Source organism: Pelobates fuscus, chromosome 12, assembly GCF_036172605.1.
Source record: "Pelobates fuscus isolate aPelFus1 chromosome 12, aPelFus1.pri, whole genome shotgun sequence".
Taxonomy (NCBI): domain Eukaryota; kingdom Metazoa; phylum Chordata; class Amphibia; order Anura; family Pelobatidae; genus Pelobates; species Pelobates fuscus.
The window spans coordinates 79,205,108-79,225,884 of record NC_086328.1 but is presented as its reverse complement, the minus strand read 5'-3'; the positions used below and the strand labels follow the sequence as shown (position 1 = coordinate 79,225,884).

The window sequence follows — 20,777 nt, the reverse complement described above, 5'->3', positions numbered from 1 at the left end:
ATCAGACCCATTGATCTCCAGATTCTTCAAGGCAGCTTTCAAGTTGAGACCGCCTTCGAGATCCACTACCCCTCCTTGGGACCTTCCGCTTGTTCTCGACTACCTGTCTGAGGATCTATTCGTTCCTCTTGAGAATTTGGATGCTGTCCTCCTAACTTACAAAACATTGTTCTTAGTAGCAATTACTTCCGCTAGGAGAATTTCAGAGATCAAGGCCTTCTCCACCCTGCCTTCTTGTCTCCAATTCTACCACAATAGGGTGTGCCTGAAACCTAATCCAGCATTTCTGCCTAAAGTGGTCTCTCGTTTCCATCTATCTCAAGAGGTGGTCCTGCCATCCTTCTACCCCAATCCTTCTTCACCAGAGGAGATCAAGTGGCATCGTTTGGATGTTATGGACTGCCTGTCTGTGTACCTTGAACGTTCTGCTCCTTACAGGAAAACTCACCAGCTTTTCGTTTTGCCTTCAGGGGCCAGGAGAGGTGAGGCAGCCTCTCTATCTACATTGAAGCGTTGGATTGCTCTTGTAATCAGAAAGGCTTATCTCAATAAAGATCGCTCTCCTCCACTGAAGATAAAGGCTCATTCAACCAGAGCATTGTCAACTTCCTGGGCTAATTGGGCAGAGGTTCCATACGATGACATTTGCAAGGCAGCCACCTGGTCTTCCCCGATGACGTTCATGAAACACTACAAACTTGATGTGGATGCTCCTTCCACCTCATTTGGGAAGAGTGTCTTGTCTACGGTTTCTTTGTCCCGTTGATATTAAATTCAGTAATAGCATAATAATTTGTTCTGTGTGTTTTATCATAATTTTATTCCCACCCTAATTTTGTGAGCTTGGGTATTACCCATAAGTGATGCTGCCATGATTAGCCAGGAATAGAGAAAATTTATGCCAAACTTACCGTAATTTTCTTTTCCTGGCTATTTCTCATGGCAGCATCAGGGTTCCCGCCCATTTTTTATTTTCAGCTTTATAATTGGACTGTGGTGTAAGGGGAGGAGGGACTCTTTATACCTATCAGTCTAATTAATTAATCTAATTAATTCCTGTCCTGTGACTGCTAAGGGAGGAGCTACCCATAAGTGATGCTGCCATGAGAAATAGCCAGGAAAAGAAAATTACGGTAAGTTTGGCATAAATTTTCTCTAGTTTCGGGAAGTTTCCTAGACCTCACATTCGTAGTTTTAGTGACTTCTCATGAGAATTTCATTTCTTTGGCTACAGAAGCGTTATTAAAATTGTTTCAAGGCTGATGTTTTAGAAAAGAGTCCAACATAGCTCCTTCCACAGCTTGGAACGTTTAGCCGAAAAGAAAATGCAATTCAGGTTTTGATTTTGAACAATTTAGAGTTGAGTGAGCAAACTTAATTAAACATCTGCTAAGATCCTGTTCACTGCTGTCTCAGAAAATCTGGTGCCTGGTGTACATGAGGTGTCAGTAAATCGATTATAGGTCCTCATTCCCAGAGTAAAAGAGGATAATTTTTTGATAAGAAGATGATATACTTAGTGAAGAACTTCATATTTTGACCAATAAAGTCATAAATGGAAGGGCATTTAAGCCATCTCATATAACAATTGACACTAAGTTACCATACGTAGGCTAGGCGTCCTAAACAATCATTGGATGTGGTTAAATGTGTCCAACTATTACCTCTGTTAATATACATCTGAGGCTTTTAACTATTTTGCAATCTACAGTCCTCAGACGAACTTTATTAAAAAAAAAATAGACAAGGTTATTTTTTCGAATTAGCCGAAGTTCTATTTGTGTGTCGTGTTCTGTACAACTGTAGCAATGTAATGGGGATGTAGCTCAGGGGTAGAGCGCATGCTTCGCATGTATGAGGCCCCGGGTTCAATCCCTGGCATCTCCAGGTGCAGTTAATTTTAATTTAGAAGAGTCGGCATGAGTGACTTTGTTTACATAGTTGCAATGAAGAATTTATTCACCAGAAGATGAATTGTATCGAGAAAAATATGTAGGCCAAAAGTGATGTTTTCAAAATATTCACAAACTCGGCTTTAGTCACAGCTTCTTTAAATAAGTCAAAATTTTACAATTTAGTAATTATCACACAACAATGTCAACATTAGTGTATCAATCCAAAGAAAAATCTTTAAGCTCCAAATCCTCTCTTGTCTTAAAAATCCTGTGTCTGGTTTCCTTCTGAGGACAGAGTCTGCATTAGATTTCCTTATTCCCAAAGAAAATAGCATAGCGTTGCCAACTTCTCTAAGTGGGGTTTTAATAGTGTATATGGCGTATCCTACTTAAATTCTAGAGTTTCGGGAAGTTTCCTTGACCTCACATTCGTAGTTTTAGTGACTTCTCATGAGAATTTCATTTCTTTGGCTACAGAAGCTTTATTAAAATTGTTTCAAGGCTGATGTTTTAGAAAAGAGTCCAACATAGCTCCTTCCACAGCTTGGAACGTTTAACCGAAAAGAAAATGCAATTCAGGTTTTGATTTTGAACAATTTAGAGTTGAGTGAGCAAACTTAATTAAACATCTGCTAAGATCCTGTTCACTGCTGTCTCAGAAAATCTGGTGCCTGGTGTCCATGAGGTGTCAGTAAATCGATTATAGGTCCTCATTCCCCGAGTAAAAGAGGATAATTTTTGGATAAGAAGATGATATACTTAGTGAAGAACTTCATATTTTGACCAATAAAGTCATAAATGGAAGGGCATTTAAGCCATCTCATATAACAATTGACACTAAGTTACCATACGTAGGCTAGGAGTCCTAAACAATCATTGGATGTGGTTAAATGTGTCCAACTATTACCTCTGTTAATATACATCTGAGGCTTTTAACTATTTTGCAATCTACAGTCCTCAGACGAACTTTATTAAAAAAAAAATAGACAAGGTTATTTTTTCGAATTAGCCGAGGTTCTATTTGTGTGTCGTGTTCTGTACAACTGTAGCAATGTAATGGGGATGTAGCTCAGTGGTAGAGCGCATGCTTCGCATGTATGAGGCCCCGGGTTCAATCCCCGGCATCTCCAGGTGCAGTTAATTTTAATTTAGAAGAGTCGGCATGAGTGACTTTGTTTACATAGTTCCAATGAAGAATTTATTCACCAGAAGATGAATTGTATCGAGAAAAATATGTAGGCAAAAAGTGATGTTTTCAAAATATTCACAAACTCGGCTTTAGTCACAGCTTCTTTAAATAAGTCAAAATTTTACAATTTAGTAATTATCACACAACAATGTCAACATTAGTGTATAAATCCAAAGAAAAATCTTTAAGCTCCAAATCCTTTCTTGTCTTAAAAATCCTGTGTCTGGTTTCCTTCTGAGGACAGAGTCTGCATTAGATTTCCTTATTCCCAAAGAAAATAGCATAGCGTTGCCAACTTCTCTAAGTGGGGTTTTAATAGTGTATATGGCGTATCCTACTTAAATTCTAGAGTTTCTGGAAGTTTCCTTGACCTCACATTCGTAGTTTTAGTGACTTCTCATGAGAATTTCATTTCTTTGGCTACAGAAGCTTTATTAAAATTGTTTCAAGGCTGATGTTTTAGAAAAGAGTCCAACATAGCTCCTTCCACAGCTTGGAATGTTTAACCGAAAAGAAAATGCAATTCAGGTTTTGATTTTGAACAATTTAGAGTTGAGTGAGCAAACTTAATTAAACATCTGCTAAGATCCTGTTCACTGCTGTCTCAGAAAATCTGGTGCCTGGTGTCCATGAGGTGTCAGTAAATCGATTATAGGTCCTCATTCCCCGAGTAAAAGAGGATAATTTTTGGATAAGAAGATGATATACTTAGTGAAGAACTTCATATTTTGACCAATAAAGTCATAAATGGAAGGGCATTTAAGCCATCTCATATAACAATTGACACTAAGTTACCATACGTAGGCTAGGAGTCCTAAACAATCATTGGATGTGGTTAAATGTGTCCAACTATTACCTCTGTTAATATACATCTGAGGCTTTTAACTATTTTGCAATCTACAGTCCTCAGACGAACTTTATTAAAAAAAAATAGACAAGGCTATTTTTTCGAATGAGCCGAGGTTCTATTTGTGTGTCGTGTTCTGTAACGCTGCAGCAATGTAATGGGGATGTAGCTCAGTGGTAGAGCGCATGCTTCGCATGTTTGAGGCCCCGGGGTCAATCCCCGGGGCCTCAAACATTAGAAGAGTCGGCATGAGTGACTTTGTTTACATAGTTCCAATGAAGAATTTATTAACCAGAAGATGAATTGTATCGAGAAAAATATGTAGGCCAAAAGTGATGTTTTCAAAATATTCACAAACTCGGCTTTAGTCACAGCTTCTTTAAATAAGTCAAAATTTTACAATTTAGTAATTATCACACAACAATGTCAACATTAGTGTATCAATCCAAAGAAAAATCTTTAAGCTCCAAATCCTCTCTTGTCTTAAAAATCCTGTGTCTGGTTTCCTTCTGAGGACAGAGTCTGCATTAGATTTCCTTATTCCCAAAGAAAATAGCATAGCGTTGCCAACTTCTCTAAGTGGGGTTTTAATAGTGTATATGGCGTATCCTACTTAAATTCTAGAGTTTCGGGAAGTTTCCTTGACCTCACATTCGTAGTTTTAGTGACTTCTCATGAGAATTTCATTTCTTTGGCTACAGAAGCTTTATTAAAATTGTTTCAAGGCTGATGTTTTAGAAAAGAGTCCAACATAGCTCCTTCCACAGCTTGGAACGTTTAACCGAAAAGAAAATGCAATTCAGGTTTTGATTTTGAACAATTTAGAGTTGAGTGAGCAAACTTAATTAAACATCTGCTAAGATCCTGTTCACTGCTGTCTCAGAAAATCTGGTGCCTGGTGTCCATGAGGTGTCAGTAAATCGATTATAGGTCCTCATTCCCCGAGTAAAAGAGGATAATTTTTGGATAAGAAGATGATATACTTAGTGAAGAACTTCATATTTTGACCAATAAAGTCATAAATGGAAGGGCATTTAAGCCATCTCATATAACAATTGACACTAAGTTACCATACGTAGGCTAGGAGTCCTAAACAATCATTGGATGTGGTTAAATGTGTCCAACTATTACCTCTGTTAATATACATCTGAGGCTTTTAACTATTTTGCAATCTACAGTCCTCAGACGAACTTTATTAAAAAAAAAATAGACAAGGTTATTTTTTCGAATTAGCCGAGGTTCTATTTGTGTGTCGTGTTCTGTACAACTGTAGCAATGTAATGGGGATGTAGCTCAGTGGTAGAGCGCATGCTTCGCATGTATGAGGCCCCGGGTTCAATCCCCGGCATCTCCAGGTGCAGTTAATTTTAATTTAGAAGAGTCGGCATGAGTGACTTTGTTTACATAGTTCCAATGAAGAATTTATTCACCAGAAGATGAATTGTATCGAGAAAAATATGTAGGCAAAAAGTGATGTTTTCAAAATATTCACAAACTCGGCTTTAGTCACAGCTTCTTTAAATAAGTCAAAATTTTACAATTTAGTAATTATCACACAACAATGTCAACATTAGTGTATAAATCCAAAGAAAAATCTTTAAGCTCCAAATCCTTTCTTGTCTTAAAAATCCTGTGTCTGGTTTCCTTCTGAGGACAGAGTCTGCATTAGATTTCCTTATTCCCAAAGAAAATAGCATAGCGTTGCCAACTTCTCTAAGTGGGGTTTTAATAGTGTATATGGCGTATCCTACTTAAATTCTAGAGTTTCTGGAAGTTTCCTTGACCTCACATTCGTAGTTTTAGTGACTTCTCATGAGAATTTCATTTCTTTGGCTACAGAAGCTTTATTAAAATTGTTTCAAGGCTGATGTTTTAGAAAAGAGTCCAACATAGCTCCTTCCACAGCTTGGAATGTTTAACCGAAAAGAAAATGCAATTCAGGTTTTGATTTTGAACAATTTAGAGTTGAGTGAGCAAACTTAATTAAACATCTGCTAAGATCCTGTTCACTGCTGTCTCAGAAAATCTGGTGCCTGGTGTCCATGAGGTGTCAGTAAATCGATTATAGGTCCTCATTCCCCGAGTAAAAGAGGATAATTTTTGGATAAGAAGATGATATACTTAGTGAAGAACTTCATATTTTGACCAATAAAGTCATAAATGGAAGGGCATTTAAGCCATCTCATATAACAATTGACACTAAGTTACCATACGTAGGCTAGGAGTCCTAAACAATCATTGGATGTGGTTAAATGTGTCCAACTATTACCTCTGTTAATGTACATCTGAGGCTTTTAACTATTTTGCAATCTACAGTCCTCAGACGAACTTTATTAAAAAAAAAATAGACAAGGTTATTTTTTCGAATTAGCCGAGGTTCTATTTGTGTGTCGTGTTCTGTACAACTGTTGCAATGTCAGAAAATCTGGTGCCTGGTGTCCATGAGGTGTCAGTAGATCGATTATAGGTCCTCATTCCCCGAGTAAAAGAGGATAATTTTTGGATAAGAAGATGATATACTTAGTGAAGAACTTCATATTTTGACCAATAAAGTCCAAAGAAAAATCTTTAAGCTCCAAATCCTCTCTTGTCTTAAAAATCCTGTGTCTGGTTTCCTTCTGAGGACAGAGTCTGCATTAGATTTCCTTATTCCCAAAGAAAATAGCATAGCGTTGCCAACTTCTCTAAGTGGGTTTTTAATAGTGTATATGGCGTATCCTACTTAAATTCTAGAGTTTCGGGAAGTTTCCTTGACCTCACATTCGTAGTTTTAGTGACTTCTCATGAGAATTTCATTTCTTTGGCTACAGAAGCTTTATTAAAATTGTTTCAAGGCTGATGTTTTAGAAAAGAGTCCAACATAGCTCCTTCCACAGCTTGGAACGTTTAGCCGAAAAGAAAATGCAATTCAGGTTTTGATTTTGAACAATTTAGAGTTGAGTGAGCAAACTTAATTAAACATCTGCTAAGATCCTGTTCACTGCTGTCTCAGAAAATCTGGTGCCTGGTGTCCATGAGGTGTCAGTAAATCGATTATAGGTCCTCATTCCCCGAGTAAAAGAGGATAATTTTTGGATAAGAAGATGATATACTTAGTGAAGAACTTCATATTTTGACCAATAAAGTCATAAATGGAAGGGCATTTAAGCCATCTGATATAACAATTGACACTAATTTACCATACGTAGGCTAGGAGTCCTAAACAATCATTGGATGTGGTTAAATGTGTCCAACTATTACCTCTGTTAATATACATCTGAGGCTTTTAACTATTTTGCAATCTACAGTCCTCAGACGAACTTTATTAAAAAAAAATAGACAAGGCTTTTTTTTCGAATGAGCCGAGGTTCTATTTGTGTGTCGTGTTCTGTAATGATGCAGCAATGTAATGGGGATGTAGCTCAGTGGTAGAGTGCATGCTTTGCATGTATGAGGCCCCGGGTTCAATCCCCGGCATCTCCAGGTGCAATTAATTTTAATTTAGAAGAGTCGGCATGAGTGACTTTGTTTACATAGTTCCAATGAAGAATTTATTCACCAGAAGATGAATTGTATCGAGAAAAATATGTAGGCAAAAAGTGATGTTTTCAAAGTATTCACAAACTCGGCTTTAGTCACAGCTTCTTTAACCCCTTAAGCACCAAACCTTTGGAATAAAAGGTAATCATGACATGCCCCACATGTCATGTGTCCTTAAGGGGTTAAATAAGTAAAAATTTTACAATTTAGTAATTATCACACAACAATGTCAACATTAGTGTATCAATCCAAAGAAAAATCTTTAAGCTCCAAATCCTCTCTTGTCTTAAAAATCCTGTGTCTGGTTTCCTTCTGAGGACAGAGTCTGCATTAGATTTCCTTATTCCCAAAGAAAATAGCATAGCATTGCCAACTTCTCTAAGTGGGTTTTTAATAGTGTATATGGCATATCCTACTTAAATTCTAGAGTTTCGGGAAGTTTCCTTGACCTCACATTCGTAGTTTTAGTGACTTCTCATGAGAATTTCATTTCTTTGGTTACAGAAGCTTTATTAAAATTGATTCAAGGCTGATGTTTTAGAAAAGAGTCCAACATAGCTCCTTCCACAGCTTGGAACGTTTAGCCGAAAAGAAAATGCAATTCAGGTTTTGATTTTGAACAATATCAAGTTGAGTGAGCAAACTTAATTAAACATCTGCTAAGATCCTGTTCACTGCTGTCTCAGAAAATCTGGTGCCTGGTGTCTATGAGGTGTCAGTAAATCGATTATAGGTCCTCATTCCCCGAGTAAAAGAGGATAATTTTTGGATAAGAAGATGATATACTTAGTGAAGAACTTCATATTTTGACCAATAAAGTCATAAATGGAAGGGCATTTAAGCCATCTGATATAACAATTGACACTAAGTTACCATACGTAGGCTAGGAGTCCTAAACAATCATTGGATGTGGTTAAATGTGTCCAACTATTACCTCTGTTAATATACATCTGAGGCTTTTAACTATTTTGCAATCTACAGTCCTCAGACGAACTTTATTAAAAAAAAATAGACAAGGCTATTTTTTCGAATGAGCCGAGGTTCTATTTGTGTGTCGTGTTCTGTAATGCTACAGCAATGTAATGGGGATGTAGCTCAGTGGTAGAGTGCATGCTTTGCATGTATGAGGCCCCGGGTTCAATCCCCGGTGCAATTAATTTTAATTTAGAAGTGTCGGCATGAGTGACTTTGTTTACATAGTTCCAATGAAGAATTTATTCACCAGAAGATGAATTGTATCGAGAAAAATATGTAGGCAAAAAGTGATGTTTTCAAAATATTCACAAACTCGGCTTTAGTCACAGCTTTTTTAACCCCTTAAGCACCAAACCTTTGGAATAAAAGGTAATCATGACATGCCCCACATGTCATGTGTCCTTAAGGGGTTAAATAAGTCAAAATTTTACAATTTAGTAATTATCACACAACAATGTCAACATTAGTGTATCAATCCAAAGAAAAATATTTAAGCTCCAAATCCTCTCTTGTCTTAAAAATCCTGTGTCTGGTTTCCTTCTGAGGACAGAGTCTGCATTAGATTTCCTTATTCCCAAAGAAAATAGCATAGCGTTGCCAACTTCTCTAAGTGGGTTTTTAATAGTGTATATGGCGTATCCTACTTAAATTCTAGAGTTTCGGGAAGTTTCCTTGACCTCACATTCGTAGTTTTAGTGACTTCTCATGAGAATTTCATTTCTTTGGCTACAGAAGCTTTATTAAAATTGATTCAAGGCTGATGTTTTAGAAAAGAGTCCAACATAGCTCCTTCCACAGCTTGGAACGTTTAGCCGAAAAGAAAATGCAATACAGGTTTTGATTTTGAACAATATCGAGTTGAGTGAGCAAACTTAATTAAACATCTGCTAAGATCCTGTTCACTGCTGTCTCAGAAAATCTGGTGCCTGGTGTCTATGAGGTGTCAGTAAATCGATTATAGGTCCTCATTCCCCGAGTAAAAGAGGATAATTTTTGGATAAGAAGATGATATACTTAGTGAAGAACTTCATATTTTGACCAATAAAGTCCAAAGAAAAATCTTTAAGCTCCAAATCCTCTCTTGTCTTAAAAATCCTGTGTCTGGTTTCCTTCTGAGGACAGAGTCTGCATTAGATTTCCTTATTCCCAAAGAAAATAGCATAGCGTTGACAACTTCTCTAAGTGGGTTTTTAATAGTGTATATGGCGTATCCTACTTAAATTCTAGAGTTTCGGGAAGTTTCCTTGACCTCACATTCGTAGTTTTAGGGACTTCTCATGAGAATTTCATTTCTTTGGCTACAGAAGCTTTATTAAAATTGTTTCAAGGCTGATGTTTTAGAAAAGAGTCCAACATAGCTCCTTCCACAGCTTGGAACGTTTAGCCGAAAAGAAAATGCAATTCAGGTTTTGATTTTGAACAATTTAGAGTTGAGTGAGCAAACTTAATTAAACATCTGCTAAGATCCTGTTCACTGCTGTCTCAGAAAATCTGGTGCCTGGTGTACATGAGGTGTCAGTAAATCGATTATAGGTCCTCATTCCCAGAGTAAAAGAGGATAATTTTTTGATAAGAAGATGATATACTTAGTGAAGAACTTCATATTTTGACCAATAAAGTCATAAATGGAAGGGCATTTAAGCCATCTCATATAACAATTGACACTAAGTTACCATACGTAGGCTAGGAGTCCTAAACAATCATTGGATGTGGTTAAATGTGTCCAACTATTACCTCTGTTAATATACATCTGAGGCTTTTAACTATTTTGCAATCTACAGTCCTCAGACGAACTTTATTAAAAAAAAAATAGACAAGGTTATTTTTTCGAATTAGCCGAAGTTCTATTTGTGTGTCGTGTTCTGTACAACTGTAGCAATGTAATGGGGATGTAGCTCAGTGGTAGAGCGCATGCTTCGCATGTATGAGGCCCCGGGTTCAATCCCCGGCATCTCCAAATGCAGTTAATTTTAATTTAGAAGAGTCGGCATGAGTGACTTTGTTTACATAGTTGCAATGAAGAATTTATTCACCAGAAGATGAATTGTATCGAGAAAAATATGTAGGCAAAAAGTGATGTTTTCAAAATATTCACAAACTCGGCTTTAGTCACAGCTTCTTTAAATAAGTCAAAATTTTACAATTTAGTAATTATCACACAACAATGTCAACATTAGTGTATCAATCCAAAGAAAAATCTTTAAGCTCCAAATCCTCTCTTGTCTTAAAAATCCTGTGTCTGGTTTCCTTCTGAGGACAGAGTCTGCATTAGATTTCCTTATTCCCAAAGAAAATAGCATAGCGTTGCCAACTTCTCTAAGTGGGTTTTTAATAGTGTATATGGCGTATCCTACTTAAATTCTAGAGTTTCGGGAAGTTTCCTTGACCTCACATTTGTAGTTTTAGTGACTTCTCATGAGAATTTCATTTCTTTGGCTACAGAAGCTTTATTAAAATTGATTCAAGGCTGATGTTTTAGAAAAGAGTCCAACATAGCTCCTTCCACAGCTTGGAACGTTTAGCCGAAAAGAAAATGCAATTCAGGTTTTGATTTTGAACAATATCGAGTTGAGTGCGCAAACTTAATTAAACATCTGCTAAGATCCTGTTCACTGCTGTCTCAGAAAATCTGGTGCCTGGTGTCTATGAGGTGTCAGTAAATCGATTATAGGTCCTCATTCCCCGAGTAAAAGAGGATAATTTTTGGATAAGAAGATGATATACTTAGTGAAGAACTTCATATTTTGACCAATAAAGTCCAAAGAAAAATCTTTAAGCTCCAAATCCTCTCTTGTCTTAAAAATCCTGTGTCTGGTTTCCTTCTGAGGACAGAGTCTGCATTAGATTTCCTTATTCCCAAAGAAAATAGCATAGCGTTGACAACTTCTCTAAGTGGGTTTTTAATAGTGTATATGGCGTATCCTACTTAAATTCTAGAGTTTCGGGAAGTTTCCTTGACCTCACATTCGTAGTTTTAGTGACTTCTCATGAGAATTTCATTTCTTTGGCTACAGAAGCTTTATTAAAATTGATTCAAGGCTGATGTTTTAGAAAAGAGTCCAACATAGCTCCTTCCACAGCTTGGAACGTTTAGCCGAAAAGAAAATGCAATACAGGTTTTGATTTTGAACAATATCGAGTTGAGTGAGCAAACTTAATTAAACATCTGCTAAGATCCTGTTCACTGCTGTCTCAGAAAATCTGGTGCCTGGTGTCTATGAGGTGTCAGTAAATCGATTATAGGTCCTCATTCCCCGAGTAAAAGAGGATAATTTTTGGATAAGAAGATGATATACTTAGTGAAGAACTTCATATTTTGACCAATAAAGTCCAAAGAAAAATCTTTAAGCTCCAAATCCTCTCTTGTCTTAAAAATCCTGTGTCTGGTTTCCTTCTGAGGACAGAGTCTGCATTAGATTTCCTTATTCCCAAAGAAAATAGCATAGCGTTGACAACTTCTCTAAGTGGGTTTTTAATAGTGTATATGGCGTATCCTACTTAAATTCTAGAGTTTCGGGAAGTTTCCTTGACCTCACATTCGTAGTTTTAGGGACTTCTCATGAGAATTTCATTTCTTTGGCTACAGAAGCTTTATTAAAATTGTTTCAAGGCTGATGTTTTAGAAAAGAGTCCAACATAGCTCCTTCCACAGCTTGGAACGTTTAGCCGAAAAGAAAATGCAATTCAGGTTTTGATTTTGAACAATTTAGAGTTGAGTGAGCAAACTTAATTAAACATCTGCTAAGATCCTGTTCACTGCTGTCTCAGAAAATCTGGTGCCTGGTGTACATGAGGTGTCAGTAAATCGATTATAGGTCCTCATTCCCAGAGTAAAAGAGGATAATTTTTTGATAAGAAGATGATATACTTAGTGAAGAACTTCATATTTTGACCAATAAAGTCATAAATGGAAGGGCATTTAAGCCATCTCATATAACAATTGACACTAAGTTACCATACGTAGGCTAGGAGTCCTAAACAATCATTGGATGTGGTTAAATGTGTCCAACTATTACCTCTGTTAATATACATCTGAGGCTTTTAACTATTTTGCAATCTACAGTCCTCAGACGAACTTTATTAAAAAAAAAATAGACAAGGTTATTTTTTCGAATTAGCCGAAGTTCTATTTGTGTGTCGTGTTCTGTACAACTGTAGCAATGTAATGGGGATGTAGCTCAGTGGTAGAGCGCATGCTTCGCATGTATGAGGCCCCGGGTTCAATCCCCGGCATCTCCAAATGCAGTTAATTTTAATTTAGAAGAGTCGGCATGAGTGACTTTGTTTACATAGTTGCAATGAAGAATTTATTCACCAGAAGATGAATTGTATCGAGAAAAATATGTAGGCAAAAAGTGATGTTTTCAAAATATTCACAAACTCGGCTTTAGTCACAGCTTCTTTAAATAAGTCAAAATTTTACAATTTAGTAATTATCACACAACAATGTCAACATTAGTGTATCAATCCAAAGAAAAATCTTTAAGCTCCAAATCCTCTCTTGTCTTAAAAATCCTGTGTCTGGTTTCCTTCTGAGGACAGAGTCTGCATTAGATTTCCTTATTCCCAAAGAAAATAGCATAGCGTTGCCAACTTCTCTAAGTGGGTTTTTAATAGTGTATATGGCGTATCCTACTTAAATTCTAGAGTTTCGGGAAGTTTCCTTGACCTCACATTTGTAGTTTTAGTGACTTCTCATGAGAATTTCATTTCTTTGGCTACAGAAGCTTTATTAAAATTGATTCAAGGCTGATGTTTTAGAAAAGAGTCCAACATAGCTCCTTCCACAGCTTGGAACGTTTAGCCGAAAAGAAAATGCAATTCAGGTTTTGATTTTGAACAATATCGAGTTGAGTGCGCAAACTTAATTAAACATCTGCTAAGATCCTGTTCACTGCTGTCTCAGAAAATCTGGTGCCTGGTGTCTATGAGGTGTCAGTAAATCGATTATAGGTCCTCATTCCCCGAGTAAAAGAGGATAATTTTTGGATAAGAAGATGATATACTTAGTGAAGAACTTCATATTTTGACCAATAAAGTCCAAAGAAAAATCTTTAAGCTCCAAATCCTCTCTTGTCTTAAAAATCCTGTGTCTGGTTTCCTTCTGAGGACAGAGTCTGCATTAGATTTCCTTATTCCCAAAGAAAATAGCATAGCGTTGACAACTTCTCTAAGTGGGTTTTTAATAGTGTATATGGCGTATCCTACTTAAATTCTAGAGTTTCGGGAAGTTTCCTTGACCTCACATTCGTAGTTTTAGGGACTTCTCATGAGAATTTCATTTCTTTGGCTACAGAAGCTTTATTAAAATTGTTTCAAGGCTGATGTTTTAGAAAAGAGTCCAACATAGCTCCTTCCACAGCTTGGAACGTTTAGCCGAAAAGAAAATGCAATTCAGGTTTTGATTTTGAACAATTTAGAGTTGAGTGAGCAAACTTAATTAAACATCTGCTAAGATCCTGTTCACTGCTGTCTCAGAAAATCTGGTGCCTGGTGTACATGAGGTGTCAGTAAATCGATTATAGGTCCTCATTCCCAGAGTAAAAGAGGATAATTTTTTGATAAGAAGATGATATACTTAGTGAAGAACTTCATATTTTGACCAATAAAGTCATAAATGGAAGGGCATTTAAGCCATCTCATATAACAATTGACACTAAGTTACCATACGTAGGCTAGGAGTCCTAAACAATCATTGGATGTGGTTAAATGTGTCCAACTATTACCTCTGTTAATATACATCTGAGGCTTTTAACTATTTTGCAATCTACAGTCCTCAGACGAACTTTATTAAAAAAAAAATAGACAAGGTTATTTTTTCGAATTAGCCGAAGTTCTATTTGTGTGTCGTGTTCTGTACAACTGTAGCAATGTAATGGGGATGTAGCTCAGTGGTAGAGCGCATGCTTCGCATGTATGAGGCCCTGGGTTCAATCCCCGGCATCTCCAGGTGCAGTTAATTTTAATTTAGAAGAGTCGGCATGAGTGACTTTGTTTACATAGTTGCAATGAAGAATTTATTCACCAGAAGATGAATTGTATCGAGAAAAATATGTAGGCAAAAAGTGATGTTTTCAAAATATTCACAAACTCGGCTTTAGTCACAGCTTCTTTAAATAAGTCAAAATTTTACAATTTAGTAATTATCACACAACAATGTCAACATTAGTGTATCAATCCAAAGAAAAATCTTTAAGCTCCAAATCCTCTCTTGTCTTAAAAATCCTGTGTCTGGTTTCCTTCTGAGGACAGAGTCTGCATTAGATTTCCTTATTCCCAAAGAAAATAGCATAGCGTTGCCAACTTCTCTAAGTGGGTTTTTAATAGTGTATATGGCGTATCCTACTTAAATTCTAGAGTTTCGGGAAGTTTCCTTGACCTCACATTCGTAGTTTTAGTGACTTCTCATGAGAATTTCATTTCTTTGGCTACAGAAGCTTTATTAAAATTGATTCAAGGCTGATGTTTTAGAAAAGAGTCCAACATAGCTCCTTCCACAGCTTGGAACGTTTAGCCGAAAAGAAAATGCAATTCAGGTTTTGATTTTGAACAATATCGAGTTGAGTGCGCAAACTTAATTAAACATCTGCTAAGATCCTGTTCACTGCTGTCTCAGAAAATCTGGTGCCTGGTGTCTATGAGGTGTCAGTAAATCGATTATAGGTCCTCATTCCCCGAGTAAAAGAGGATAATTTTTGGATAAGAAGATGATATACTTAGTGAAGAACTTCATATTTTGACCAATAAAGTCCAAAGAAAAATCTTTAAGCTCCAAATCCTCTCTTGTCTTAAAAATCCTGTGTCTGGTTTCCTTCTGAGGACAGAGTCTGCATTAGATTTCCTTATTCCCAAAGAAAATAGCATAGCGTTGACAACTTCTCTAAGTGGGTTTTTAATAGTGTATATGGCGTATCCTACTTAAATTCTAGAGTTTCGGGAAGTTTCCTTGACCTCACATTCGTAGTTTTAGGGACTTCTCATGAGAATTTCATTTCTTTGGCTACAGAAGCTTTATTAAAATTGTTTCAAGGCTGATGTTTTAGAAAAGAGTCCAACATAGCTCCTTCCACAGCTTGGAACGTTTAGCCGAAAAGAAAATGCAATTCAGGTTTTGATTTTGAACAATATCGAGTTGAGTGCGCAAACTTAATTAAACATCTGCTAAGATCCTGTTCACTGCTGTCTCAGAAAATCTGGTGCCTGGTGTCTATGAGGTGTCAGTAAATCGATTATAGGTCCTCATTCCCCGAGTAAAAGAGGATAATTTTTGGATAAGAAGATGATATACTTAGTGAAGAACTTCATATTTTGACCAATAAAGTCCAAAGAAAAATCTTTAAGCTCCAAATCCTCTCTTGTCTTAAAAATCCTGTGTCTGGTTTCCTTCTGAGGACAGAGTCTGCATTAGATTTCCTTATTCCCAAAGAAAATAGCATAGCGTTGACAACTTCTCTAAGTGGGTTTTTAATAGTGTATATGGCGTATCCTTCTTAAATTCTAGAGTTTCGGGAAGTTTCCTTGACCTCACATTCGTAGTTTTAGGGACTTCTCATGAGAATTTCATTTCTTTGGCTACAGAAGCTTTATTAAAATTGTTTCAAGGCTGATGTTTTAGAAAAGAGTCCAACATAGCTCCTTCCACAGCTTGGAACGTTTAGCCGAAAAGAAAATGCAATTCAGGTTTTGATTTTGAACAATTTAGAGTTGAGTGAGCAAACTTAATTAAACATCTGCTAAGATCCTGTTCACTGCTGTCTCAGAAAATCTGGTGCCTGGTGTACATGAGGTGTCAGTAAATCGATTATAGGTCCTCATTCCCAGAGTAAAAGAGGATAATTTTTTGATAAGAAGATGATATACTTAGTGAAGAACTTCATATTTTGACCAATAAAGTCATAAATGGAAGGGCATTTAAGCCATCTCATATAACAATTGACACTAAGTTACCATACGTAGGCTAGGAGTCCTAAACAATCATTGGATGTGGTTAAATGTGTCCAACTATTACCTCTGTTAATATACATCTGAGGCTTTTAACTATTTTGCAATCTACAGTCCTCAGACGAACTTTATTAAAAAAAAAATAGACAAGGTTATTTTTTCGAATTAGCCGAAGTTCTATTTGTGTGTCGTGTTCTGTACAACTGTAGCAATGTAATGGGGATGTAGCTCAGTGGTAGAGCGCATGCTTCGCATGTATGAGGCCCTGGGTTCAATCCCCGGCATCTCCAGGTGCAGTTAATTTTAATTTAGAAGAGTCGGCATGAGTGACTTTGTTTACATAGTTGCAATGAAGAATTTATTCACCAGAAGATGAATTGTATCGAGAAAAATATGTAGGCAAAAAGTGATGTTTTCAAAATATTCACAAACTCGGCTTTAGTCACAGCTTCTTTAAATAAGTCAAAATTTTACAATTTAGTAATTATCACACAACAATGTCAACATTAGTGTATCAATCCAAAGAAAAATCTTTAAGCTCCAAATCCTCTCTTGTCTTAAAAATCCTGTGTCTGGTTTCCTTCTGAGGACAGAGTCTGCATTAGATTTCCTTATTCCCAAAGAAAATAGCATAGCGTTGCCAACTTCTCTAAGTGGGTTTTTAATAGTGTATATGGCGTATCCTACTTAAATTCTAGAGTTTCGGGAAGTTTCCTTGACCTCACATTCGTAGTTTTAGTGACTTCTCATGAGAATTTCATTTCTTTGGCTACAGAAGCTTTATTAAAATTGATTCAAGGCTGATGTTTTAGAAAAGAGTCCAACATAGCTCCTTCCACAGCTTGGAACGTTTAGCCGAAAAGAAAATGCAATTCAGGTTTTGATTTTGAACAATATCGAGTTGAGTGCGCAAACTTAATTAAACATCTGCTAAGATCCTGTTCACTGCTGTCTCAGAAAATCTGGTGCCTGGTGTCTATGAGGTGTCAGTAAATCGATTATAGGTCCTCATTCCCCGAGTAAAAGAGGATAATTTTTGGATAAGAAGATGATATACTTAGTGAAGAACTTCATATTTTGACCAATAAAGTCCAAAGAAAAATCTTTAAGCTCCAAATCCTCTCTTGTCTTAAAAATCCTGTGTCTGGTTTCCTTCTGAGGACAGAGTCTGCATTAGATTTCCTTATTCCCAAAGAAAATAGCATAGCGTTGACAACTTCTCTAAGTGGGTTTTTAATAGTGTATATGGCGTATCCTACTTAAATTCTAGAGTTTCGGGAAGTTTCCTTGACCTCACATTCGTAGTTTTAGGGACTTCTCATGAGAATTTAATTTCTTTGGCTACAGAAGCTTTATTAAAATTGTTTCAAGGCTGATGTTTTAGAAAAGAGTCCAACATAGCTCCTTCCACAGCTTGGAACGTTTAGCCGAAAAGAAAATGCAATTCAGGTTTTGATTTTGAACAATTTAGAGTTGAGTGAGCAAACTTAATTAAACATCTGCTAAGATCCTGTTCACTGCTGTCTCAGAAAATCTGGTGCCTGGTGTACATGAGGTGTCAGTAAATCGATTATAGGTCCTCATTCCCAGAGTAAAAGAGGATAATTTTTGGATAAGAAGATGATATACTTAGTGAAGAACTTCATATTTTGACCAATAAAGTCATAAATGGAAGGGCATTTAAGCCATCTCATATAACAATTGACACTAAGTTACCATACGTAGGCTAGGAGTCCTAAACAATCATTGGATGTGGTTAAATGTGTCCAACTATTACCTCTGTTAATATACATCTGAGGCTTTTAACTATTTTGCAATCTACAGTCCTCAGACGAACTTTATTAAAAAAAAAATAGACAAGGTTATTTTTTCGAATTAGCCGAAGTTCTATTTGTGTGTCGTGTTCTGTACAACTGTAGCAATGTAATGGGGATGTAGCTCAGTGGTAGAGCGCATGCTTCGCATGTATGAGGCCCCGGGTTCAATCCCCGGCATCTCCAGGTGCAGTTAATTTTAATTTAGAAGAGTCGGCATGAGTGACTTTGTTTACATAGTTGCAATGAAGAATTTATTCACCAGAAGATGAATTGTATCGAGAAAAATATGTAGGCAAAAAGTGATGTTTTCAAAATATTCACAAACTCGGCTTTAGTCACAGCTTCTTTAAATAAGTCAAAATTTTACAATTTAGTAATTATCACACAACAATGTCAACATTAGTGTATCAATCCAAAGAAAAATCTTTAAGCTCCAAATCCTCTCTTGTCTTAAAAATCCTGTGTCTGGTTTCCTTCTGAGGACAGAGTCTGCATTAGATTTCCTTATTCCCAAAGAAAATAGCATAGCGTTGCCAACTTCTCTAAGTGGGGTTTTAATAGTGTATATGGCGTATCCTACTTAAATTCTAGAGTTTCGGGAAGTTTCCTTGACCTCACATTCGTAGTTTTAGTGACTTCTCATGAGAATTTCATTTCTTTGGCTACAGAAGCTTTATTAAAATTGATTCAAGGCTGATGTTTTAGAAAAGAGTCCAACATAGCTCCTTCCACAGCTTGGAACGTTTAGCCGAAAAGAAAATGCAATTCAGGTTTTGATTTTGAACAATATCGAGTTGAGTGCGCAAACTTAATTAAACATCTGCTAAGATCCTGTTCACTGCTGTCTCAGAAAATCTGGTGCCTGGTGTCTATGAGGTGTCAGTAAATCGATTATAGGTCCTCATTCCCCGAGTAAAAGAGGATAATTTTTGGATAAGAAGATGATATACTTAGTGAAGAACTTCATATTTTGACCAATAAAGTCCAAAGAAAAATCTTTAAGCTCCAAATCCTCTCTTGTCTTAAAAATCCTGTGTCTGGTTTCCTTCTGAGGACAGAGTCTGCATTAGATTTCCTTATTCCCAAAGAAAATAGCATAGCGTTGACAACTTCTCTAAGTGGGTTTTTAATAGTGTATATGGCGTATCCTACTTAAATTCTAGAGTTTCGGGAAGTTTCCTTGACCTCACATTCGTAGTTTTAGGGACTTCTCATGAGAATTTCATTTCTTTGGCTACAGAAGCTTTATTAAAATTGTTTCAAGGCTGATGTTTTAGAAAAGAGTCCAACATAGCTCCTTCCACAGCTTGGAACGTTTAGCCGAAAAGAAAATGCAATTCAGGTTTTGATTTTGAACAATTTAGAGTTGAGTGAGCAAACTTAATTAAACATCTGCTAAGATCCTGTTCACTGCTGTCTCAGAAAATCTGGTGCCTGGTGTCCATGAGGTGTCAGTAAATCGATTATAGGTCCTCATTCCCCGAGTAAAAGAGGATAATTTTTGGATTAGAAGATGATATACTTAGTGAAGAACTTCATATTTTGACCAATAAAGTCATAAATGGAAGGGCATTTAAGCCATCTGATATAACAATTGACACTAAGTTACCATACGTAGGCTAGGAGTCCTAAACAATCATTGGATGTGGTTAAATGTGTCCAACTATTACCTCTGTTAATATACATCTGAGGCTTTTAACTATTTTGCAATCTACAGTCCTCAGACGAACTTTATTAAAAAAAAAATAGACAAGGTTATTTTTTCGAATTAGCCGAGGTTCTATTTGTGTGTCGTGTTCTGTACAACTGTAGCAATGTAATGGGGATGTAACTCAGTGGAAGAGCGCATGCTTCGCATGTATGAGGCCCTGGGTTCAATCCCCGGCATCTCCAGGTGCAGTTAATTTTAATTTAGAAGAGTCGGCATGAGTGACTTTGTTTACATAGTTCCAATGAAGAATTTATTCACCAGAAGATGAATTGTATCGAGAAAAATATGTAGGCAAAAAGTGATGTTTTCAAAATATTCACAAACTCGGCTTTAGTCACAGCTTCTTTAAATAAGTCAAAATTTTACAATTTAGTAATTATCACACAACAATGTCAACATTAGTGTATCAATCCAAAGAAAAATCTTTAACCCCTTAAGGACAGAGCTTCAGAAGCTTGTCTTTCACTTAATGACAACGGCATTTTTTGCATTTTTTGCTATTTGCGTTCAACTGCAATTTGCATTTTACTAATTTATTGCACCGACACATATTATCCTGTCCGTTTTTTAAAGGACAGAAAGGGCTTTAATTTGATGTAACACATATATATATAAATGCTTATTTATTATAAAAAAAATACAGAAATATGCAAAAAAATGAATTTTTGTGTGTTTTTTTTACAGTTTTTGCAATAATAATGTGTACATAATTAGTGCAGGTTAAGGAAAGTAATTAAAAATAAATTCATTTAGTTGTTCTGAATTACAGAATATATAATGTGTCTGGGATTTTAAGTTTTTTTTGGTAGTTACAGGTCACAAAGCACAAGGAGTAAAATAAACTTTTTATGTGGAGCGATTTTAGAATTTGGTATGTTTGTCT

At 36.3% G+C, this 20,777-nt stretch overlaps 10 non-coding genes across 10 annotated transcripts; all 10 read left to right on the top strand.

Annotated features, from left to right (window-relative positions):
• The first annotated feature begins 1,815 nt into the window (after window positions 1-1,815).
• TRNAA-CGC (transfer RNA alanine (anticodon CGC)) lies at window positions 1,816-1,887 on the top strand. Its single transcript has one exon. It is a non-coding gene; the product is annotated as a tRNA-Ala (tRNA).
• Window positions 1,888-2,953: 1,066 nt separating this feature from the next.
• TRNAA-CGC (transfer RNA alanine (anticodon CGC)) lies at window positions 2,954-3,025 on the top strand. Its single transcript has one exon. It is a non-coding gene; the product is annotated as a tRNA-Ala (tRNA).
• Window positions 3,026-5,213: 2,188 nt separating this feature from the next.
• Window positions 5,214-5,285, top strand: TRNAA-CGC (transfer RNA alanine (anticodon CGC)). Its single transcript has one exon. It is a non-coding gene; the product is annotated as a tRNA-Ala (tRNA).
• A 2,036-nt stretch (window positions 5,286-7,321) lies between these two features.
• On the top strand, window positions 7,322-7,393 carry TRNAA-UGC (transfer RNA alanine (anticodon UGC)). The gene has a single exon. It is a non-coding gene; the product is annotated as a tRNA-Ala (tRNA).
• A 2,917-nt stretch (window positions 7,394-10,310) lies between these two features.
• Window positions 10,311-10,382, top strand: TRNAA-CGC (transfer RNA alanine (anticodon CGC)). Its single transcript has one exon. It is a non-coding gene; the product is annotated as a tRNA-Ala (tRNA).
• A 2,210-nt stretch (window positions 10,383-12,592) lies between these two features.
• On the top strand, window positions 12,593-12,664 carry TRNAA-CGC (transfer RNA alanine (anticodon CGC)). Its single transcript has one exon. It is a non-coding gene; the product is annotated as a tRNA-Ala (tRNA).
• A 1,638-nt stretch (window positions 12,665-14,302) lies between these two features.
• On the top strand, window positions 14,303-14,374 carry TRNAA-CGC (transfer RNA alanine (anticodon CGC)). Its single transcript has one exon. It is a non-coding gene; the product is annotated as a tRNA-Ala (tRNA).
• Window positions 14,375-16,584: 2,210 nt separating this feature from the next.
• On the top strand, window positions 16,585-16,656 carry TRNAA-CGC (transfer RNA alanine (anticodon CGC)). Its single transcript has one exon. It is a non-coding gene; the product is annotated as a tRNA-Ala (tRNA).
• Window positions 16,657-18,294: 1,638 nt separating this feature from the next.
• Window positions 18,295-18,366, top strand: TRNAA-CGC (transfer RNA alanine (anticodon CGC)). Its single transcript has one exon. It is a non-coding gene; the product is annotated as a tRNA-Ala (tRNA).
• Window positions 18,367-20,004: 1,638 nt separating this feature from the next.
• TRNAA-CGC (transfer RNA alanine (anticodon CGC)) lies at window positions 20,005-20,076 on the top strand. Its single transcript has one exon. It is a non-coding gene; the product is annotated as a tRNA-Ala (tRNA).
• The last annotated feature ends 701 nt before the right edge of the window (window positions 20,077-20,777 follow it).